Here is an 8,744-nt window from a genome sequence, read left to right as displayed (position 1 = left end):
ATGCTAAAGTATCTGAGTCACGCCAGTTTTGAAGTGTCCACATTATGCTCTGGGTGCTGAGGAGCGCCTGCTGGATGAAGACTGCTCTGGATCGAAGGTGGGAGCCATCCTGCTACAAAGGGACGGTGACGGATGTCTGGATGCCCGGCTGACGGTGAAGAGGCACCAAAATCTTTGTTTTTGGTCCACATGACCTTTAGGGCACCAAATTCCAAGACGCCCTCAAATGACATCAATTCTTCACATTCCAGAGGCACCGAAGTCCAGGGGCAGTACGATGAGCCCCAAACTTTCATCCTCAAGAGGCTCTAAATTCCAGGAATAGTATAATATTGAGCCTTTCACCCTGACAAAATCCTTGATTGGCCGCATAGTCCCGGATACACCAAAACCTTTATTTCGGGTAACATAACCTTTGTTTTCAAGATACGCTTTGTCGGGGCGGCCTATACAAGTGGCCCACAACTTTGGTTTTAAAGGGGTACCAAATCCAGTGGTGCGATACAATTTATGTGCCTTTCGCTTTTTCGAAATACTGGATCGGCCCGTTCCACGAAGAGGCACCAAATCCTTAATTTCCGGGCATCACATTATTTTCCGGTGACACACAATGCCAGGGGCATCACAATGCAGGCGCCGGTCCAGAGCCGATGGTGGGCAGGGGACGATGCCCCACTGAGCTCCACGCAGTTTTTGTTCCCCGGAGAGGCACCAAAACCATCACTACGGAACCACATAATCAGTACTTTCATGAAACACCGAATTTCAGGAGCACGACAAAAGGCCCGGATCTTTATTTTAAGTCACCAAATTCCAGGGGTCACCATCACCTACGGAGCGTGTCTCTCGACGAAATCCTGGATCGGGTTAATCGGCAAGGGAGCGAAGAAGCCTTCAGTTCGGGTCACCATAACTTTAATTTCCAAGAAGCAGCCAATTCCAGAGGGCACCACAAAGGGCCCCAAACCTTCGTTCATAAGGGGCACCAAATTCCAGGGACGTAACTATACTATGTTATGCTTAGCTCCCACCCTGATAAAAACTTGGATTGGGCTCTATGGTGAAGATGTTCTCGGACAAAAAGTCGAATGGAAATATGTCGCACAAAAAATCGAACGGCAAAAAGTTGAAAGGGATAAAAATCGACGCGTATTAACGTCGAATCAGAAAACGACGGAGGACAAAAAGCCTACCGGGATGAAAGCCGATCGGTAAAAAATCGAATCGGAAAAAGTCTAAGGACAAAAAGTCGAAAGAATGAAAGTCGACAGGGTTTAGAGTAGAAGTGGAATCAGTCCAAACATAGGGATGACGGTCAACTTATACATGTAAAAACACCAGTGTTCCAAATGATCTAAAACATGACAGTTATCAGGAGTTGGCGCCTGCTACGAGAGGTAGATAAAGTTGTGGACACGGCGAGTGGAGACGGGTGAAGCTAGTTGGTATTGGAAAGACGCGACAGGAGCGGGCGGCGCCGTGCGGGACCAGAACGCCAGAAGGGACCGGACGAGGACAGACGAGATGCGACCAGATCGGGTGGAACCGGACGGGACAGATGGGACCAGGTGGGACGGGGCCGGACTGAACCGGACGGCACCAAACGAAACCATGCGTGACCGGACGCGGTCAGACAGCATCGGACGTCACCGGACGTGGTTAGAAGGAACCGGACGGGACCGGATCGAACCGGACGGCACCAGACGAAACCACGCGTGACCGGACGCGGTCAGGCGGCATCGCACGTCGCCGGACGTGACTGAAAAGAAGCGGCGGGACAGAGCGGGACAAGCCGTGATCAGACGGAACCATGCAAAACGGGGCGGAACAGGTCAAGATCAGACAGGACTGGGCGGATCGTGATGCTTTCGGACGGGGCAGCATGGGACCTGACAAATTTGAAGGCATTCTGGAGGAAGCTGCTGCTTAGGGACACAAATACGATGCCAAATAAAAGCCTCAATTATTTTGTGCCATCATCTGGCTCTCGTCACCCGCGCGGCGGCACGCGGTTTCGTTATCTCCGGCATTTGAAGTTGGAGAGAGGGGAAGCGGGGTGCACAGGGCGGCCGCAGGACAGCGGACGGTATCTGCTGTGAGACTGCATTGGCAGTGAACCTGCGTGTGCATTATGAAGCCCTCGAAACACCCATGTTGTGTGAAGCCAATCCAAACACAAAACTAACGTGATTGATATCAGCGAGAAGGGCCTGAACATTCTGGTTATTCGGACACAGGCGTAGCTTTGCAAAATGTGCTGAAAGAGAGGGAAGCAGGAGAAAATGACGCAACCTATCTGCAAAATGCACATAAACGGATTCCCCGATGGATTCGACTCTTCTCTTCACCAAAGTTGGGACAGGAGCCCCAGCCCGTTCTTCCAACAACAAAACTACACCCAAAGGAGTGGAGGAAATGGGTTTTCGTACCGTCGTGGTGATCGGGTGTTTTTCTATCGTATTGGGCCTAAGAGAAGTGAGTAGGTAGTACTTGAACACGCGTCCGGGTGGCCGGCTAGATACCCTTCGCTCCGGTGGAGGCGGGGTTCAGTTTGACCCTCCCTGAGATCTCGGGAACTAAGGAAGCTAGAGGTACCGAGTTTGCAGGTTGTGTCGACCTGTACATGAGCTCACTTGGGTCAAAGTTTGATATCCCTGTGCCATGATCTTCGGATCAAATAAGGTCAAACAAGATCAAATTCCAAAATGGCCTCCAAAGTGCCCCCAGAACCTAGATAAATGTATGTAAGCAAAAGGCCACGAGCTTATTTGAGGTCAGTGACCTTATTTGACCTTTTGAATGTCCTGGTGACAAAATCATACAAGACCGCTGTGAGTTTTGCATTTGAACAACCCACAAAGATTACGCTAGGTAATATGTGTAGGCGTACACTTTCATTTCACGCTGTTTTACGCGCCACCCGTCCGGGACCAGAGGGGTTCCGCGCACAGAGCGTGGGAACGCGAACCAGCCGGCCGTGGTCAAGGGCTCCCCTCTCCCCTCCCCACTCCCCCCCCGAACAGACAGGTACATCAGGTCGAGGGATGAATACGGCTCGGCTCGACGATCCGGCCGATCAACTCACGTCGCCAGAACAACACGTGCGTCTTCCGGAACAACCATGACGGCGGCCCCACCTGCCAAAATTGTCCATCGCGCCAAGACAAATGGAGGCGAGAGCGGGCGATCGGCGAGGCAAATACGCACAGGAACGCTCAAAATAACATGTTGTGAGGCTGTTTGCGATTTCACCCCAACAACCCCCGCCGCGCCGGCGCCGCCGTCGCCCCAGATGCCGTCGGGAGAGCCGCGCCACGTGGGAACTGGGCCAGAGGGGGACGCGCAGGGCCCGCCCGAGGCGAGAGCGGGCTGGCCTTGCGTCGTCGCCAGCGATGCCACGTCCGAGATCTGGCCTAGGGGCACGTCGAGGGCCGGACTCGGGTAGCGGCGCATGCCGGCCCGGCGATGCATTGGACGGAATACGGGGAGTGAGGAGGTGCGGACCGGAAGTGCGGACCAGGAGGACGGACCAGGCAGTACGGAGAGTGAGGAGAGTGCGGACCAGAGAGTGCGGACCAGAGAGTGCGGACCAGAGAGTACGGACCAGGCAGTACGGACCGGGGTACGGACAGTGCGAAGGACAGCACGGACCAGGCAGTACGGAGTGCGGAGCGTACGGACCAGGCAGTACGGAGTGCGGACAGTACGGACCAGGCAGTACGGAGTGCGGAGAGTACGGACCAGGCAGTACGGAGTGCGGACAGTACGGACCAGGCAGTACGGAGTGCGGAGAGTACGGGCTAGGCAGTACGGAGTGCGGAGAGTACGGACCAGGCAGCACGGAGTGCGGAGAGTACGGACAGTGCGACAGCGGCACCTTGAGGTCGATCCTCGAGGCCTCAGCCCGTAGCACCCGGCTGCGACGTTCGACGCGGCGGACAACGGTCACCGACGACAGCGCACACGATGTGAGTGGCCAGGCTGTTGAACCCCCCCCCCCCCCCTCCTTCCAACTCACCGGGCCATGGACGGCTGGCGCCCCGAGTGTGCCCTTCCGCCCCGCTCCCCACCGGGCGGCGTAAGCCGCGGTTACCGGATCCCTTCCGCAGAGCCGGAGAAAGGGGGAGGGGCTCGAAGGTGTGAGTGTGGTAGGTGTGTATGTCGCGGTCTATGAGTGATGTTTTGCTTCGTTGTCTTTGCGTATGAATACAGGTATTGGTTTGCGTAGCGATGGTTTAGTAAGGGAGCGAGGCTGGACGAGGTCGGTTCGGGCGGCGAGAGGACATTCGGCCCGGCGTTGGGCGGTGCTGTGTCCGGAGTCCGGGACGCATGCTTGAGCGCAGCGGCCAGTTCGTTGACATGCCCCGTAGGCGTCCGGAGCTTACCAATGGCGGAAGCCATGCAGAGGCGCATTGGCTTGTCTGGGCCCTCGTCTGGCCGTCGTCGCGGCCGGATGCGATGTACGGGCCGCGCCGACATGCAATGGTGGCAGGATGTGGGTCAGGTGGACCGTTCGCCGTACATTGACGTTTCGTTTTCTTTGTCAATAGTTAGAAGCCGGTTTGGTGTCAATAGTTAGAGGCAATAAGCCGGAACCTCACGGGTTCGATCCAGCGCGCATGCCCGGCCTCTCTCACGTAATAGGTTAGCGCGGTCTAGCTCCGCGCATGCTGCGCGGATTCCCCAAGCGAGCGCGTGTATTGCCCGGCTTCTATCCCCCTCTCCTTTTCACTAGGCCTGGATCGCTCTCTGGCCAATTGATGCACGGCGTTATTGTTTCATTAGCGAAGGCCCATCTCGCCCGAGATGGATCCGACAGGGACGCCGGAGGTTCGGTACAGGGGAGAACGGCGTCGAATTCACCGAACCGGACATGACCCCGGTATGTAGGCTAGAGGTCGAAGAGAGACCGCCTGCTCCGGGATGTTGAGGCATAGCGGTGAGGTGCGCCGAGCCCGCGGCATCTCGAAGGATCTCCCGCAGTTCCGCGAGACCGGAGAAGGTCACTCGCGGGGCGTCGCCCGGGCCGGCGTTCGGGAGGAGACACGGACGCCATCTGTCAGTCGCTATGGGCAATTGCGGTAGAGGGCAGCACCCGACGGTGCGCGATGGCGGCGCGGGCACTCGCGACCGGCCGGCAGATGACAGTCTGTCGCAGTGTGGATGGACGGAGCAGTCCGCCGCTCGCGGCCCGCCGGCAGGCGAGTAGCCCGGCGCGGCTGTGACAAGGACGAGGAGCCAGACGACCGCAGTCCTGCTTTTACGCAGATAGACGTTTGTGGGTAGCGCGGCACAAGACACAGTTTCACTCTTTTTTTCGAGACGGCCTACTCGTTTTGTTGTTTCCCACTCGACCCCAGGCGTGACGGCCTAAAGAGGCGTTGGTCATGAAGTGACCTTGGATAAATGGGGGCCGCCTGGGATGCTCGATTGTGCAGGGCGGAAGCGAAGTCTATCCGTGGTGTCTCCGCCTTGGGAGAGGGCAGGAGTCAGTCCGCTCTCTTCCGACATGGTGCACGCCGGGCCTTATGAGCGAGGGGTGACGGGATGTTCGAGACGGATAGGGATCCCGTCATCGACGCTCATAGGGAAGGCGACGAGGAGTCAGGTCGCCGGACAGGCCGGTCAGGCCGAGTCTCCAGAGCGCGCCGGCCGAGGAGACTGTGAGGCGTGAACGCAGGTCGCGCCGGGCGCTCGTCGTCTGCCGAGAGGCTCCACCGTCCCATGAGCGCGCTGTCTGCCTCGAGGCCTCTGAGGGACGCGCCGTGGGGCGGTGCCTTGCAAAGCCTGCTCCGGCGGGCGGGAGGCGAGGGCGCAGAAGCGCCGGAAGCGACGCCTCCGTGCTGGACGAGGCGCCGCCTAAGGCGCATGCGCGGCAGCGGAAAGCTGCGAGCGGTGGGTGCGGCCGTGTGAATGAGGAGCCGCCCATCGTGGACGGAACGTGGGAAGCGTCGTCCAAATAGGGAGCCGTCCCCCTGGAGGTCAGGCGAGGGAGCGAGTCGCCGTTCAGCTTTGACACTCGTGGTCGGCCCAGCAGCTGCGTGGGTGTCAAGCTGGCAAATCATCGTGATATGCTTTGAACGGGGCTTAAACGTACATTTATGGCAAGACCGAAATGTGATAAGTGAATTAAAACTTAACGAGGACCCATGCAGACGAGCCAATTATAATGTCAAGGTGCGGGAAAAAGGGGGGGGGGGGGTCCCATCCGTGTGCGTGCCAAGGATGAACGAGATGATGTGGGCGCCAACGTATGCGAATGCTTGGAATGAGTGTGATGGGCGCCGAATGCGTGGAGTCTGCGTGGATTAGTTAAGGCCGGGGGGGGGGGGGGGGGGGTCCCAGGGTCATTACCCAGCGGGCTCTTGTCAATATAATTCGCCAGTGCGGGGGACCCTTGCCGGCTGGGCGTATTAGTATGCACGCAATCCCGTTTTTGCCCCACTTAAATATTATCGCTAGCTAAAGGGTGGAGGTGGATACCGTGGTTAAGGGCGCACAGCCATGGGCGGGGAGACAGCCGTTCATGGTGCCTGACCGGATCCGCCATCCCGCCAATGCCCCGGTCACCCGCTTCATCCTAGCTCTGTGGCTCACATGAGTGTGTGTTGGTGTCGGGTGTACCGGAACCACAACGTGTCGAGCCGTGCGCTAATATCATCGGGATCGTATGCTGACCAATGGGCTCCTCATTATAAATTTGCTCTCGTGGGAGGGTGTGACAGCGGCAGCCGGCGGCATACAACATCCAGCGGCGGCCAGGAAAGCCCGCCCCAACCCATCGCACCCCCAACCACAACCCAACCCCTCCACATATGCTCCTAACAACAAAATGTCGACCTGGGTCATCTTAGGTCAATGACCCATTCTGATCTCTTACAAGTCAATGAAAGCTGTATAATGCGGTTCCTGCTATTAATAAATTCGAAATGAGCACCACAAACTATCCCATACAGCAAGCCCTAGAGTAAGAAAACAGATCGGTTCTGACCTTGGTCTGACCTCCATACTTGACCTTAGGCCAACGTAATTAGCTCATTCAATACTTGTTTTGCCTAAGAAACCATATCACAAATAATCAGGCTTCGTCAAACATCCCGTTGCTGCCTCAGATTGAATGATTCCCTAGAAATTGCCTTCGCTGAAACCGTGAAACTGAAACCACTTTGACATGCCATCGGTCAGCAACCTTACAAGGTACGTCTAAATTTTTAGGTCAAGCGACCTACTATTCAATTGTCTACGGCTATGCCAAATTTGGCACGGCTGCGCCGCGCCGTTCGGAAACAATTTTGGAAATACCATCGGGAGAGGGGGAGGGGGGTCAAATTGACCCTCCCTCCACCCGAGCGCGTGGTAAGTGACTGCGCCTATGTCGTTCATCGGCGACTGTCGAGAAGCGCGGTGTTTTGAATCGCCGAATTCGGAGGGAAGTGGGACGGCGAAGCGTGGTCGTGCACCAGAACCCGCTGGAGTCGGCAGCACGATACTCCTGGGGGTGACAGATACACCCGGTGGGCAAGACTGAGGCGTGAAAACGCCCGTGGGCTCGTCCGCGGTGTCGGCTTTCTACCAACTCCATTCGCCTCACCCGTACCCCGGGAGGTCGCCCCCCTCCCATGTATCGCGCTTGCGCCCTGTCTCCCGCCTGCGGGACCGGTCATCACGCGCCCTGGGCTCGGCCACCTCGGAGGTGTGACCCAGACTGTTAATCCGTGTGGTGCGAACATTGCATGGAACCATGTTTCCCGCTTCTTTTGAACGATGGAGGACACGCAAATAGGTGGCGCCCGCGCCGGGGCGGAAGTGGCGACACTGGCGACTGCCAGGGCTCGTTGCTGGGGGTAACCAGAGCGTGTGGCGGCGCGCGGGCCTGATTGCTCAGCGAGTCGCCGCGATTGTTTTCGTACGCATATGCTGGAAGATCGTGATTAAGCCAGTCGAGCACGCTCGTGAAAGTGAGCTCAGAATAGTTTCACGCATGCCCACAAGAATATCTAGTCCAGTCCCACCAAGGCGGGGTGTTTTAGGGATCGTCGTAATAAAAGAACATGGCGTGCTTTCTTAGGTTACAGATCGCGAGAACAGATCGCAGGCACAGGCAGGCATAGGTAAACATGCATCACGAAATTTCTATTTTTCTTAAGTGGAAACAATCCAATGGGATGAAAGAAACGTCACGGGATAGCTTGCAGTGGCAAGCCAGAACTGGAGAAGTGGCCAAGATCTGTACCTACTTCATCCAAACAAACCATTCGATTCTCCTTTCTTCTCCCGCGCTTCAGTGCTGCAACCGGTGCAGACGAAACCCCACATGCAGAAGTCGTGGCGTAGACCGGCTGTCCGCGGATCGGTGGTTCATTCCAAGAAGTGTGAAGGGACTCCACACGAGTGCTCCTGGTGGTTATGCGAAGCTGTAGTGCCTGCACTATGCGCGCGGAGCAGCGCGCTGCACCACCGGCCGGCATCAGACCGCATGCTGACACTGTCTGCACCCGCTCCGGGCCTGCACTGACGCGGTCGGTCGCGTAGCGGCGCGTCTCTGTGCGCTCGCAGCTCGAGGGAGCGCGTCGTTCCGGAACGCTCGGCTTGTGACCCTCTCTCAGCGTCATTCGAGACAACCAGGACGGATGCCAAGCCAGGATAAGAAAACCCGCAACATCGGCACCCGGGACTGGCCGTCCTGCTACCCGCACGACGCACAGAGAGCAGAGCCCGTTTAAGAATTGTTAGATTTTTTAGTC

This window comes from Pollicipes pollicipes, unplaced genomic scaffold (assembly GCF_011947565.3).
Source record: "Pollicipes pollicipes isolate AB1234 unplaced genomic scaffold, Ppol_2.1 Scaffold_4881;HRSCAF=5763_pilon_pilon_pilon, whole genome shotgun sequence".
In the NCBI taxonomy this organism is placed as follows: Eukaryota; Metazoa; Arthropoda; class Thecostraca; order Pollicipedomorpha; family Pollicipedidae; genus Pollicipes; species Pollicipes pollicipes.
This window is presented reverse-complemented; position numbering follows the sequence as displayed.